General features: G+C 47.4%; 1 protein-coding gene across 1 annotated transcript in view; it reads right to left on the reverse strand.

Moving 5' to 3' along the window:
* The window catches only part of palm3 (paralemmin 3), a 29876-nt gene that overhangs the window by 14224 nt on the left and 9 nt on the right, over positions 1–15643 (reverse strand). Inside the window, exon 1 of the mRNA XM_068591822.1 lies at positions 15221–15643. This exon is cut by the window's right edge and continues 9 nt beyond it. The gene's annotated coding sequence lies outside the window, so the exon portion shown is untranslated. The remainder of the gene's footprint in view (positions 1–15220) is intronic.

A 15643-nucleotide genomic window follows, 5' to 3' on the forward strand; every position in this document is an offset into this window, starting at 1 on the left:
ACTGCTGTGAGGGTTTATTTTCCAAAAATTGACTGGAATCTATCTATTTATATATCACATATATATCCACACACACACACAGACACACACCAGTGTAGGGGACATAAATGGAGGCTGCTTGAACTTTATATTTTTACAGCCTCTACTTGAAGCCTCTCCTCCTGGACTGTAAACAGGAGTTGTTGTCTCGTTGTTGCTCTCAGCAGAGTCAATAATGGCTTCTTAGTCGCACTAGAAACTGCTTATTTGGGACCTTATTTGAAATGAGGCATGTAGAATAAAACCATTTTTGGATGTATAATGTTAAATGGAAGTTTGCACTCTTGGTATTTTGAGAGAAATCACATCAAGTTTTCTTGCGTGAAGGAGTTTCTAAATAAGTGCAGCATAACCACAGACCATGGAGGCATGGAAGAGGTTATAACAGCTCGTTGCAGGCTTTACGGCGCGTAGCCATGGATGTGTTCTACCATAACACAAGTGATGAATTACACACAATATGTCCGTTATTACAGCCGCACACGGCGAGCAGGAAGCGTGCAGGGCTTTAGGAAAGTTGGTACAAGGAAATCTTTTGGAATTGAAGCATAAAAATATCCAACAAAACGATTGCCAATCGATTCAGTCGTCAGGTGATTGATCAAATAACCGTTTCAGCTCTATTTGGGTTCACAAAACAGACGCAACCATACATCACAGCTCTGATTCAAGAAGCTTAACAGGTTGTGTGTGTGTGCAGGAAGGTTATTCAGTCTTCTTGCAGACGGTCAGCATGAAACATTCCTCCTGCTCTGGTGTAAAGGAATGTATATTTGCCTTCAGTGTGTGTGTGTGTGTGTGTGTTTACATAACAATGTATATTTGCCTAGTGGGGTGCCATGAAGCCTGTGTGCCGAGAGCCGGCGTAGTGACATCAGCTCTGTGGGAACAGATGGAGAGCGGCGGGGTGTCTGCTATGCAAAACCATGAGAAGCATTTAAAATCACAGCTCGCTGCTCTTGGATTTCTCCCACACACACACACACACACACACACACACACACACACACACACACACACACACACACACACACACACACACACACACACACACACACACACTCGCTGGCGGTGCTCGGCTACTACGAGGCAAGAGGTCTTGAAATCTGAAGACCGGCACACTATTTCAACGGTCGGCCGAATCCAAATTACAGCGCAAGGTCTCATTATTTTCAAACCGAGCCAAACAGCAGGAACAAAGCAGACGGTGGGAGAGGCGATCAGCACAAGCCGTCGCTACTCGTGACCACCGAAACCTCCGTAGTAACTCGTACGTCCAACAGAAGATCGGTGACGCCGAACAGGAGCCCGAAGATGTCGATGAGAAGCACGCCATGCAGGAATTTGGATGGAGGCAGTGAGAAAAGGGAGAGTAACAATACAACATGGGAACGGATTAGAAAGGTGAGTGCAGGGTTGTCGAGTTTGACTTCACAGGGACGCACACGCGCCACCGCAAACGGAGCGTAAAGGACTTCAGGGCACCTTTCAGTCCCGACGTCGCCAGACTTGAAACATCTCGGACGATGGTCGAGTGAAATGAATCTGCACATCGTGTCCTAGATCGATGAACTGGTTGTTTTAACTAGAACATGTCAGAAAACGGACGATATTTACTGGTTGGATTCAGTCCTTAACCCCCAAGACATTTAGTTCCCCATCATATACATATAATGCACTTCATGTCAGAAAGTGTTTTCAGTCTTTCTCAATTGGCTGATTCTGGAGAGGCTGGCCAGCGAGTTGCTAAAATAGCTTCAGGTCTGCACGAGGTTGGAAGGCGAGTCATTAAAAGGCCACCCAGTGACATTTTGTTTTTGTGTGATGATGCAATTACTCCGGCGCTACACCGCCGGCCACCCGGCTTCTGTGCACTTTGAAGTCGCTGCTCCATTTCCCGGAGACGAGAGGGGACGGAGGTGGGGGGATGATTACAGGGACGCCGGCGAGGAGCGAGTGGGAGGCGGAGGTAGGTGTGTGCCCCCTCGATGGAGTACGCCGCTGCCAGCGCATTGGACGACCAACACTAAAAGTTGTATTAATTTCTAATACCCGTATTAGCGAGGCCACCCTGGAATCATCTCCGCTTTGAAGTGCGGCTCATCGGCTAGAGGCTCATTGGAGACGCGTCCCATTATCCTGCTTCTATTCAACATCCCCGTCTCTTCAGCGCGCCAGGAAAGAGCAGAACCGGACAAGATATTCGCAGAGAATTGGAAGTTTTTTTTGTTTTGTTTTTTTAAATGGAAAAATGGGATTGGAGACGGAGAGAAGCTGTATATTTAGAATATCCTTCCAGCCGTGTGTTTGGGAACAGGAAGAGCACAAACGTCGGCGTCCTCCAGACGGTGAGCGGCAGAACACGCAATGGCAGAAAGACCCTGATCTCTGGACCCGGAGCATCCTCTGCTGTCGTCACGGCCCGGCCGCTCAGGAAGAGCCTCAAACACACGGCCGGCTCGCTGTGAAGCCAAAAACTGGACTAAACTCCTCCATGGAGCTTCAAACCGCGGACGGGGCGGTCAGAGGGGCAGTAACTCTGCAGCTCGGGGCGGGGGGATTGTTGTTAAGTGCTTTTTCATCAGGTATCGATTTCCCGCCGCTTTGCAGACCGCTGCAGAAATTGCATTATCGGAGATGGAATGCTAGTCCAGAAAGAAAGAAATCTGACACACAGTGGGAGGGTGTGAGTGTGTGTGTTAGAGTGTGTGTGTGTGTGTGTGTGTGTGTGTGTGTGTGTGTGTGGGTGGCATGGGAGGAATTTGTGGAGCTCGGATGGTGCTGCCGCAACAGCACACAGCCAAGTTTCCTCTGATTGACAGTCCAGGTCGGGGAGAATGAAAACTCAGCATTCCACTGCCGTGTGTGTGTTTTTACGTGTGTGTGTGTGTGTGTGTGTGTGTGTGTGTGTGTGTGTAACAGATGGGAGGTTAATATATGCGTGCGCCTCCTACGTCACAGAGCTAACAGTGTAGTAGACTTTGGAGCTGGTCGGGGATGATCAAAGTCAACAACGTCAACATCGCAGACTTCAACTCGTCACTAGCATGGCGGCTCACGCGTCACAAGGCGCCTTTAACCCTTTAACCCTTTAACCCTTTAACGCCATCCCCGTACTGGTCGGAGGGGCAGCAGCAGCGCAGACCTGTACGGTGCTTTTGCACAAACGATCACAACGGGGACCACACGCTCCAGAGCATCAAAGGCAAATGGCTGCGATGGGAAATCAAAAGAAATCTTTCAGGTCGCGGAGTGAAGCAGTTCGACTGAAGAGAGTTTAATGCGCTGACGACTCGACTAAATCCTGTTGAGAGAGGAGACCATGATGAAACAATAGCTGCTCAAAGGAGCCAATGCCTTCGCTCATTCTATATATATATAAAAGGGATTTAGAGAGGGATCAGTGTGGTTCTTCCATGTACCACACACACACACACACACACACACACACACACACACACACACACACACACACCTTTCACAGCTGTGGTCTGGTTCATTTTTACTCGCATTAGTTCTGGTTGTGCGTTCTCGCTGACACACCAAACAAACCAGGTGTCAAAACGATGTCGTACGGACTCATCCGACGTCACTCTGCACTGTTGCACGGACTCATGCGTGACAATCGAATCGCAGTGATTGACAGGAAGTCCTGCTGCACTTTTAGCCTGAAAACACTGAGGAGCTTCTTGGGTACAAGCGAAACATGTTTTTCCCCATTGAGAAAAAAAAAACCTTCAATGTCTTTCTCTGCTCATCGAGTCCTGACGCTACGTAGCATCTACGCTAACCTGTTCAGGGGCGGCCATTGTTGTTTAGAACGGGCAGCGCCCTCGCCGTGTCGTCTCACACGCACCTAAGCCACGCCCCCGAGCTGCCGGTTAGCCGCGGAGTCTCACAGCTCATCACTGTCACGCTCCGCCAAGGCAGCCAATGGGATCAAGCGAGAGGCGGGCTTTACTCCTTCCTGTCTTCATGCGGTGTGAACAGCGGGGAATTCAAAAGAAAATGGCTTCCCTCCGACGAGGCGCTAATGTTAGCGCTGTTTAATGACGAAGAGCTTTACAATTCTAGATGAAACACGACTTTAAAGCTCAGAAGACGCTCCAGCTGACTGCTGCTCAGCCCAAAGTCCTGAACGCTCTTTTTCCTCCTCATCCCACAACACAGCAAGAGGAAGAGCGCGACGTCTGCTTGCAAATTAAGTTTTATCGCGCGGTTGCGCGCGCAAGCCGCTCCGTTTTTGTCAAGCCCGTTTTTAAAGCGGCCGCACGTCTAAAAGTGGCGTCTGGTGCGATCGGCCCCTTAAGATGGTTCCCTTTGTCCACCAGGTGTCTCCCGCTGAGCCCGCTGGCGTTTACCGGGCTGTCAGTCATTAACTCATCAGCCAAAAAGATGGCTGACACCCAGCTGAATATTGTCTGCGGCTGCAGAGACTGTACCGCTTGATATCGCGCCGCCTGGTTTCCCAACATGGGCAAGCTTGATCATCATCCACGCACATTTTAAATATGAAATCTGAAAGGATTCGGGGTAAGAAAATCAGTTCTGCAGCCATTAAACTGAGCAGCAGATTATAAACGAGAGCCTTTGTACAAAAAAAAAAAACACCTTTTCATCCGCCCATCAAATCGGCAGAGAGGCTTCAGAGATTAAACAGAACATACATATGCATGGTGGAGCGGGCTGCACAGCCTGCATGAGTCACGCTGCCTCACTGAGTATGATTAACATGCGGGATTATCCATTTAATCCAACTGGGAGGGAGTCACATTGTTGCGTTGGTCTACGCGGTTCCCAGGATGCCGGCGTGTTGCGCGAACAGCTTCGTGATCAGCGGAGAGGCTCTTCAGCCAGCTTAGGGAATCTTAAAGGAGAAGAGTTTATGAGGGATTATCAGACTGGATGCGCAGACGCATGATTCAGGTTTTTCTCAATACGTTCATACAACACATTAAGCAGATTTATTTCCTCGGGCCGATCGAACGTCAGCCATTAGGACTTCCTTGTGCACATAAAGAGAATTTTAAAACAGCTGTTAAACTGTAGTATTTTTATTATTAATTATTTACGCCGCAGGATCTCACATCAAAGTACCTTCACACAATTTATATTGAAAGCGTAACCACAGCAACAAGAAGGGTTTTTTTTTTCCACACACGGCGCTTTTATTGGGAAATAACATCAAGTGTGAAAGCCAGAAACATAATTTAGTGTGGAGTTGTTGTTCTTTTCATGGCATTTGGGACATTATTTTACATGCACTCACTTAAATTCACATCATGTATGTAGATGTGTCAGGAGAGAGGAAATCATGTGTAATACAGAGCAACAAATTTGTGATTTTATGCTATTTTAATAAACAAAACTGGGATTATTGTATGCATCGCATGAGGAAATGAATGATAAAATGATCTGCTTGAGGGTCAAACTCATGCTTCCATATTTTATTGTTTAACCAATTTTAGTATCTTCAACAGATGGACCTGGAGGAGATCCCTCCAGAGCCACGAACACTCAAGACGACGCAGAAGACGAGAGGTTACCGACGGTCGGCGTCATGGCCGATCACACCGGACGCTCAAGAACGCGTTGCTAAAAATCGCTAACTAAAAATACGTACCGGATGGGCTTCTGTTTGAGTTTCAACCGACTGGTTTCATTGGTGGAAAGTGATCGAGGAGGCGGGCTTTACAGCATGAGGGGCCAATCACACCAGACGCGACGCTCAAGAACACGTCGCTAGCTAAACCGTCGTTCTCCTCTCGTACGGCGACTTTTAAATGCTGCGAGTCGCTTTTTTTCCGACGCGTTTAAAAGTCACGCTCGGCCACAGCAGCCAATGGGATCAAGCGAGAGGCGGAGCTTTACTCCTTCCTGTCTTTTTGTAGCGTGAACAGCGGGGAAGTCAAAAGAAAATGGCTTCCCTCCGACGAGGCGCTAATGTTTGCGGTGTTTAACGACGAAGAGCTTTACAATTTTAGATGGAAACACGACTTTAAAGCTCAGAAGACGCTCCAGCTGACTGCTGCTCAGCCCAAAGTACTGAACGCTCTCGTCATCCAGACACGAGGAATAGATGCTGATGTTCGCCGGACTCGTTCTCGCCACACTCGTTCCTGTTTTGTGACTTTTTCCTCCTCATCCCACAACACAGGAAAGAAAAAGCACGACGTCTGCTTGAATCCATTTTGCCCGGCGCGTTTTTGAAGCGGTTGACGTTTATGAGAAGAGTGTGTGTGTGTGTGTGTGTGTGTGTGTGTGTGTGTGTGTGTGTGTGTGTGTTTTACGCTTTGCAAAAGTAGTGAAGTTTACAGGCTAGATGATTCTGCATGGGAAACACAGACAGAGCGCCTGAGGGCCGTGTTAGCCTTCATCAAGATGTTTGGGTTTAATAACCAGTGTGATATGCTGACTATACTGTGATAAAATTCTTTTTTTTTAATATCTCGAGCAGCGTACATGCACCTGTCATTTTTGTTTGAAATAAGTCAGGCGTCTGTGTGACGGCCTCAAATGTCGGTGCCACTGGAGGAAAAGAAACAGACAGAAAAAGGAAGGAAAAGGTCAAGACTTTTCCTCATTGAAGCAAAACCCGCCTCAAGGACCCGGACTGTCCCTTAACGAGTCGCTGCCGTGACGCCTCGTGGCTGACGAGCAACGAGGAGGAACTGTAAGCGGGAGGATGGAAGACACGAGGAGACGGATAAGACTCAGAGACATCATACACATGGAAAACTCCTGCGAGGAACCAGCGCCGAATGAGAGCGCATCAAAAGCTTGCGACGGCGGTTCTGACGAGACACTGGAGGCGGCGACACGGCGCCGCGTTCGGCTGCGTCTCCGCCGGGACGCCGGCTCGTCAAGTTCACATCCGAGACGCCCCGCGGACGCGTGCCGGCTCGCGCTCCGTCGCCGCCTCCGCATGCAGGTGCATGCGGAGGTTTCGCAAGACTCGCTGGAGCGCCGCTAGCTCCAACCGCCGCTAGCTCCAGCCGCCGCCACAAAACCCGTCAGTGCCGTTCACACCAAAAAAGACAGAGAAGATGAAAAGAGAAGTTGTCCGTGAGAAGTGGATTATTCGAACAGAACGTTGTCACGATTTAATAAATTAATCAATTAGACATGAGCTGGGTTATACATGACTATTGTGACATGAGACCAGATGATTGGAGATTGTAATATGTCAGAAGTGTATTCTTTTCCTGGTTTTAAAGGCTGCAATACAGCAAAGTGATGTCGTTTTGAACTCACCAGACTGTTATATTGATTTTAATTTGACCCACTTAGTCGTATGTACGTGGATGATTACTTACATTTATATATATGGATGATTGTTTATTAAAAATGGATGACTCACACTTCAGAAGGCGACAGAATTAATCACCATATCGAGCTTATTGAAAACAATTGAGCTGTTGTGATGCGAAGAATTCGGCAAGATTTGGACGGAAAATCCCAGAAGCCCTTCGGACGCACATCGACGTGAACTGAAAGGCAAAGCGACCTTTCCCTTCACACCCGGAGCGCCTGCTCCTCCTCTGCTCCTCCTCTGCTCCTCCTCTGCTCCTCCTCTGCTCCTCCTCTGCTCGGCGTGGGTCTTTCCTGGAAGCTGCAGGTTGCTCCTCGGCGCCGCTCTGTGATCTCATCGCTCCTCACGCTGCGCACGAGAAAGACGGTGCGCTGCGCTAACGGTTAGCCGGTTTAGACAGGTGGCGTTCCCACAGCGCGGTACAACAAACACAAGGGAGGGAATCAGACCAGGAGGGGGAAAAAGAAAACAGTGCAGCGCCCGAAACCAACTATTTGTGATACTTTTGATCGAACTATTTTAGGATTGTCCACTAAAGACTTTTCTGACTCCACATGTACACGCTCTCCTCTTTTAACTTTCAGAAAGTCTGTGTAAGACATGTATTGGCTTGCTGCTCTGATTTGTCTGTCTGTGTGTGCGGGATTAGTGTGTGCGTCTGTGTGTCGAACAGGTTTGGAGAGGAATGCAGGACCGGTGTAATCCGGCCTCGGTTCATTTTTGCTATTGTCATGGAGTCAAAAGCCTGAAGGCCCATGGGCCTCGGGGCTCAGTCATTACACACACACACACACACACACACACACACACACACACACTATCTCACAAAACACAGCCTGAATCACAATGGAGCCGCGTCAGGGCAACGCAGGAGAGCGTTGCAAACACACGGTCCATCTGTAGGTCATTCACTGATAAAAAGAAAAGGCTTTGCAATGTCGAGCCACTGAGCTTTTCGGTCCAATCTCTCAACGCGAGGAGGAGGACGCCCAACAGTCACCTTGTGAATGTTTAGTCGGGGGCGACGTAATGTTTAACTTTCCCTCCTTCCTCGTCATCACGGCGGACAAACAAACTGAAATCCAGCCGGTCATTAAAGAAATTACAGAGGCGGCGTGCTCGTCTGTCGACCCGCGGCCGTCTTGAGATTATAGCCGTGGAGGCGGCGAAGGGGAGACTCCACGTCGAAATGATCTTGAAGCATTTTTTGAGGAGTATCGATTTAAAAAATAATAATAATCCCATTCTGATGGCAGCGTAATGTAAACAAGATCTCAGCTGTGCAATGATTTGCTCTCCCCTCAGTGACTGGCTCAATGTCAGGCATCTCTTCCTCCGGCTGCAGACTGTTGTTTCCAAAGAGACGAGAATATAAAAACCTCCAAACTGTGTTGTGTTGAACTCAAAGCTCAAAGATGTGAGGAGGAAAAAGAAGAAAGAAGACAAAATAAATCAGAGCTGAAGCCCTCCTGGTTTCAGATCTCGCTTGAAACTCTGGTAACTGATATCTCTGTCTATCCCATTTCAACACATCTCTTTATAGTCACAGTGTTTTTATAAAGATAGTTGGGATGCAATTTGATTCCCAGTGTTGCTCATCATTCTCAGGTTTCCCTTCTTCCTCTGTTCTTCTTACTTCTTACGCCTTCATACTTCTTCTCATCTGCCCTCCTCCACTTCTCTGTCTCTTTCTGTTACTTCCAAAAGGATGATCCTTTGGTATCTTTTCTTAACAGCTCTTTCTGTAACTCATCTAATCTTAATGAAAGGAAGTTAGTCAAATCTGACGCTTGCCAACAGAACCACAAACACATGATCAAGAACAGTTCTCCAGAAACCTTGTTAGAATAATGTCTGACAGGGAAGTTATTCACAAAGTACTCGTTCAGGATGCATTTCCCTCTCGGACCCTTCGGTAGGCCAGTAACCCTGGACAGATGGACAACTGAAAGTCTTTAATTTGTTCCCCATGTGTGGCTCCAAAGCCATTTGTACCCGGGTGAAAGGGTCCCGGAGGGTTCCCAGGACCCATCGCTGTGGGGTTTCAGTAACAAGTGCGTCCACAGCACCAGCACCAGGGCTGCAGCAGGTCAGCAGCAGGCTCGTCCTTTTCCCCTCCTCGTTCTCTAGGTTTCATGAACAAAAGGTCAAACACTTGTAGGAAACTCAAGATATGCTGGCTTGACCTGGGAAGGCAAACCAGGTGAGCTGTCCACTGACCGGAGCGTCTCTCATCACCGATACGCAACGATGGCTCACAGCTCGACTGCAAAAGCACCCTTAAAGATAACAACCGGCACGGCAATAAGTCCTTCCGCTATGAAGGTTTTAATGTTCAGCTTTTCTTGAAACTGTTAAAACATGTTGCATCAATAAAGCCAAGATGGCCACGGTCAACATGTCCATCTGGAGGCTTCAAAACCGCCCGCACACCAATGGGTGCTGTCGTGTCAACTACCTGCTGTATACTGAGCTATACAGTCAGATTTGGATCTGCTCCAAAACGTCACGAGGTCTTCCATGGCCCACGCTTCATCTTTCCACCAGTTTTCAGGACAAATCGTAGTCCCAGGATTATTTCCCGAGATCTTGTTGACCAACAAACCAACAGCAGAGAAAAGTCAAAGGACAGAATAAAACTAAAAGATCACATCTTAACACGGACGGCTGGTCCTCCCTGGGTATCGTCTCTATTGTGTGATTGACAAATTCATTCAACGGACCATCAGTTGTTGAGTAAAAAGCAACTTGTGCTGCAAAACAAGAGTTGGAATATTTTGGAAGGCAGACACAAAAACAAAAAAAACAACCTTGTAAACCTGAAAAGAAACGGTTGAGAAGCTCCTCCGATAATGAAAACGATGTTTCTTCTGCCGTGCATTCCCACCAGGACAAAACACACAGCCACCAAAACCCCACAAACAGAAATCAGCTTTGCAAATCAGGTTCAGTGTGGCTGTGGATCTGCTGTTGGCTTTTTGAGCAATTCAAGCATCACGGTGAGCTTCTTCCAAATTAGTTGTGAATTGGCAGTGATGCCTGTTTGTTTTTTTTTTGCAATTTAACTGAATAGACGACATCATCACACATCAGCTGCAGCTTTGAAAGAACGTTAATCATTCGACGGCTCGCTGGCATCGCTAAACACAAAGATTTACACTCACCCACTGTGTGAAAGACGTGGGCCTGAATCCGCCGTCCATTAATGTGCTCAATCTTTTCAGGGCATGTGATCTAAAGCACATCCCAGAACTTGAGCTTCATCAGCATTAAAGATGGATCCTCAGTTATCTAAGCAAGCAATATTCAGGTCTTTGTTGGCTACTGGGTGCAAGGCTAGCCAGACGTTGTAATCTAGGAACTACGGCCAAGTGGATTTGTTGTTGTGTGGCGTCTTGTGGTCGCATGACTACTCAGTCAAGGAGGTTGTGTTTACAGTTTGGTTTGTTGGTCAACAAGATTATGGGAATAATACTTGGACTACGATTTCGCTGAGTTAGTGGGAGCCCTGAGCTGGTTTCTCTGCCATGAGCCGGTGCTATCTCAGTGTGATGGGAGACGACGTCACCCGACGTGTGTTTATGTTGTTAACTCTGTAAATTACACCTTCATGTCCCGTCTGCTGCTTCATTTAAACCGCTTCACAAACACAGGATGGTGGACATGGAGGCAGCGTTTCCAGAGCTGGTGATCTCAAGGTTGCTCTACCTTGATTTTAATCCAGAACACCAAATTGAAACGGACTTTTAAGTTTCATTTTTGGGGTAACTATCGTAACATGTGTCAAGAGGTTACGCGCAGACGGATGTATCTGGTCTTTTTTCAAAATAAAACGTTTTTCTGACAATGATTATTTTTTTTCTTCATTCTTTCTCTGCGGCTCGGTAGCAAGGGACCCACGGACCTGTACCAGGCCGCGGCCCGGTGGTTGGGGACCGCTGGTCTAGATCAGTATACAGCAGGTGAGTTGACGTCACCCACTGATTTGCGGAATGCCGCTTTGAAGCCTCCAGATCAGCATTTTGACTGTCGCCATTTTGGCTTTTCGGCGTCATTGATGCAACATGTTTCGACAGTTTCAAGAAAAGCTGAACGTTAGAACCTTCATGGAGAAAAGATTTATTGCTGCCAACTGACAATATTCACAGTGTGTATAATATTGTGGCTTTTCTTCAAGTTTCCGACAGTTTTTATTTTAACGTATTCATACTTTCCAATTAATATTCACAAGCCAAGCTCACGAGCTTTCTGTATGGAGAGACTAGACTTTCACCAGAAAGGTAAATTGATGGCAAGCGGAGAAGCTCAAATATTATGCCGACAGAAAGCTCAGGCTTTTCTTCGCCGTCTCCTCAGACCATTACCTCCACAACCACAACACATTACCGAGCGGCCTGATCCTCGTGTGCTTGATCAACACATCGCCGCCGGTGTCAAAAGAAGGGCAAGTGCACTGTGTGCAACAGGCATGAAGCTAAATGTGTTTTCTATCCTCCTACTTCTCTCACCAACTGTCAGCCAGGATTCCTGAGGCTTCGAGTCAACCGACTAAACTATTGCTAATCAAAGGAAAGCCACACACAGACACACACACGAGCAGAATGATTTAAAGAACGCCGCCTGAAAACCGCCTCCTGTTGCCTACACAACACACAAAGACACAAAAGAAAAGGGGACGCACAAAAGGAAGAGTTGGTGGCTATAGTTTAAACTTGAATGCGGAGGCGTGGCTGGTATCTCAGGTATGTTCAGGCTGACGTGGATGGTGACATTAGAGAGCAATGCAGCGTACGTTTTAACTTCAGTATTTGTCGTTAACCCCGGCACACAACTCAGACTGCGATAATCTTCACACATTATACGGACGAGTCCACTCATCACGCAGTCTAATACAGGAGCTTTGCAAAGTCAGTGGCACTAAAAACCCCTGATGACATCATAGCGATGTCATGAATATATCTGACGAGGTATCTCTTCCTCTGACGCGTAATGCAGACTTTTAAGTTTTATTTTTGGGTTAACTATTGCGTAACATGTGTCAAGAGGTTTCATCTGAGGTTACGGATGGATCCGGTCTTTTTTCAAAATAAAACATTTACATGGAAGTGAAATACTGAAATGATGGAGTAGCCCTTTAAGATGTCACTCGGGTCTCCGAGTAACATTAACCAGAGCAAAAATTAGGAGCTAATGATTCTTGCTGTGTACTATGGACCCATCCTGGCTCTTCCGAAACTCGCTGACTGATACTCAAATGAACCTTCACTTCTGTTTTTTTGGCACAAAAACAGTAACTGAGTATGCAACCGTACCGGTGTGAGCCCGGGTCTCTGATTTAAAAGCCTACATACTTGGAATAAGTATAACTGTTGCAGATTATTCTTTCAGCTATAAACAAAAAGCAAGCGACAGACAGTAATGTGTGTTTTTTCCTCTGCGTTTTATACCAAAGTTGTTTCCCTGAGAACAGAGTACTAATCATCGCTCGAAAAAAATAAGAAAAACTATCACAATAATGCAAACTTTCTGTGTGGCCGGTGTCTTCCTGAGCTCTTGTTTCCAGGTGAACCATCTTTTGTTCGGTCTAATCTTCTGTTCAGCCATAATAAAAACAACAGCCTCAGGCGGTCTCAGCCAGTCTGAGCCGTAGAAACACGACATGAAGAGAAGGAGCGCGAGGTGGAGGTGTGAATATTGTGATTTACTTTAATGTTCACGGGGTATCATTCATCGTCAGGCTGCGCTTTCCAGCCCGCCTTCGTGGCTTAGTTGAAACATGGAAATGCACCAGCAGTCAGTGGGCTTTGTTTCTGATGACAATGCTCCACGAAGAAGGGAAATTCATCTGTGGGTGGACACAGACAGGAGATATACTGGGGGGCAAAGTGGCAGCGAGGAATTTGTCTCCTGCTGTAAAATCCATCCATCACCCGGGTTGCCGAGCAAAGACGTGGTGGATTTCATCTCTCCCAGCGACGCTTTTGTCTCCTCCCCTCGATCTTGCCGATCTTTAATCACCCTCCACCTTGTTAAAGGCCAACGCTCTCCTACACGGTTAGAGAAAACTCTCTGCTGATTGGTGGTGGTGGTGGTGGTGTTGTCAACCACACAGTTTCTGCTGCCCTTTCATCTGTCTTTTAACAGCAATCCCTCTCCGCCCATCTCACTACATTTGAGGAGATCTCTGCCGCTTTCATAACAAAACCACGCCGCCTTGCAAGTGGACTGGCACGTCGACTCGGGCGCCGCGCTACATTTCGCATGCATCAAGGAAGAAAACATGTCAGCTAAACAAACGGGCCTGCAGATCAGACGGTTCAAAGCACTTTGAATTTGGCGTGAAGCACAAAGCGGCAGAGGCTTCAGCGACACAGGGAATATCTCGTGCGATGGTTGCACAAGAGAGACGACCTCCACACGCTTTGGGTTCCACTGCACTGATCTTTTGAGGTCATCAGTTATAGGTTTTAAATCAAAGTTAACATCTCTAGTGGACGTGTGCGCCCCTCCATGTCTGTGCATGGTTAAACCAGCATGCTGCGTTATATTTTGGGGTGGCAGTTATGCTCAAGTACCTCTCGAGGTCGAGGTGACTCACACTTTCTTAAAAACACCTTTCATTTCCTGCTTAATACCGACATCGGCTGCATGCTGGCTCCCCGCTCACCGGGGCGTCGCTGGGGGGAAACAGTTGGCTCTCTCCTGGTGTTTCAGGGTGGTGCGTTTAGCTCGCGGCTAACTGAGCTAACAGGGGTTAGCGTCGGTTGACGACGGCTGAAGTTGATTTAATAATCATCCCAAGGCGGCGAACGTCCCGTTTTAATGTGTCATTAAAAAACAGCAGCGCTGACCCGCTTGCTGTGACATTTACACGTCCACGTGTCCTGTGCTGTGATCCTTTATGCGCGACCTTTCCTTTGAAAACCTCGTGCATAAGTATGCTTGTTAACCACAAGAAAAAAGTCAGTTTCCAGAGAGCCAAATCAAGCCAGAGGTGGGCAACGGGCAGCACCCCCCTGGACGTGACCCCCCAAAGGCCCCTGAAGGCCCCTGTGTTCTGCAGCCTGACAGAAGAAGAGCCGTGTCAGGAGCTCTGCCTGTGAATCAGTATGCGCTGAGAGGCGTTTGTTTGTTGGCTTGCGAGGCAGAAACCGGCTGAGCTCAGGCCGGAGCATAGCTGTGGTTTCAAAGTGATGAAACAGCAGTGTGTTTTGCCGTTAAAAAAAAACAACAAGTGAGTCACACATTTGAAAAGCCAGACAACATGCGTGTGGTTAATCTGACACACGGGAGGACTTGAGATCTTGATGGCTGATGAAGTGTGAAAAGATAGCCCACTATCTCAACCAGTGTGTCGTAAAACACACACACACACACACACACACACACTGCTGTAAAAGTCCTGCAGACTTGAGGCTTGATTACTCAGGAAACTGAAAGAAACTAATCTTGCATGAAAAGAGCGACAACTCGTCTTGCACTTCATACTGAAAGAAATGTGCCGCTGCAGGCACGTCACGGCATAAGAATGAAGATTAAAAAACAAACTACAATAGCTCTGATGAGTGCATTGTGAATTGACGACAGTGCAAAGTGAAAGTCTTTCAATGCAAGTGCAAAATGTGATTAGAATTCATTTCTCTTTGTACAGCTGGGTCTGTATTAAAGAAGCCAAAAGAGTGCTAAAAAAACATCACTTTTTTCTTCTTTTAAAAAAAAATAAATCAATATATGATAATATAAGGACTCTTTGGTTCTCATCAGCTGCTGGGCTCACTTCCACCTCTCGGCCCCGGCTTTCAACAAGGTGTCCACCGACCACCACGGTACACTGAAAACGGGGTAAACGGTGTCCGGAGGTACACTCACCTGTTCAAACGTGTCCACTTGATGAGATGTGCGTCAAGTCCAATGACCTGAGGGGCGGAGGGAGCGAGGGAAGAGCCCGACGTGGAGGTGTTGGACCCGCGACGGACCAACGAAGAAGAAGAAAAAAGAGAGAGAGAGAGAGAGAAATCGTCCCTCCAGCGTAATTAGTGGCTCGTTAGCAGCGAAGCTAAAGTAGCTCAAACTTCCCCGTGTAGCACCTGAGTTCGTCTCCGCGCTGCTGCTCAACGCGACACCGGACTACGGGTCGTGTGAAGCGAACTTTTTTATATATATTTTTTTTAAATTTATAACCGGTCCGTAAAGTTGGTTCCGAAAGACACGGTGGTGGCGTTTGACTTTCCAACAACAACAACAACAACAACAAAAAAGTTGAATACAAAACGAAACACGAGGAGAAACCGT

Source organism: Clinocottus analis, unplaced genomic scaffold (assembly GCF_023055335.1).
Source record: "Clinocottus analis isolate CAN_PGR_092001 unplaced genomic scaffold, fCliAna1.0.p SCAF_26, whole genome shotgun sequence".
NCBI classification, from domain to species: domain Eukaryota; kingdom Metazoa; phylum Chordata; class Actinopteri; order Perciformes; family Cottidae; genus Clinocottus; species Clinocottus analis.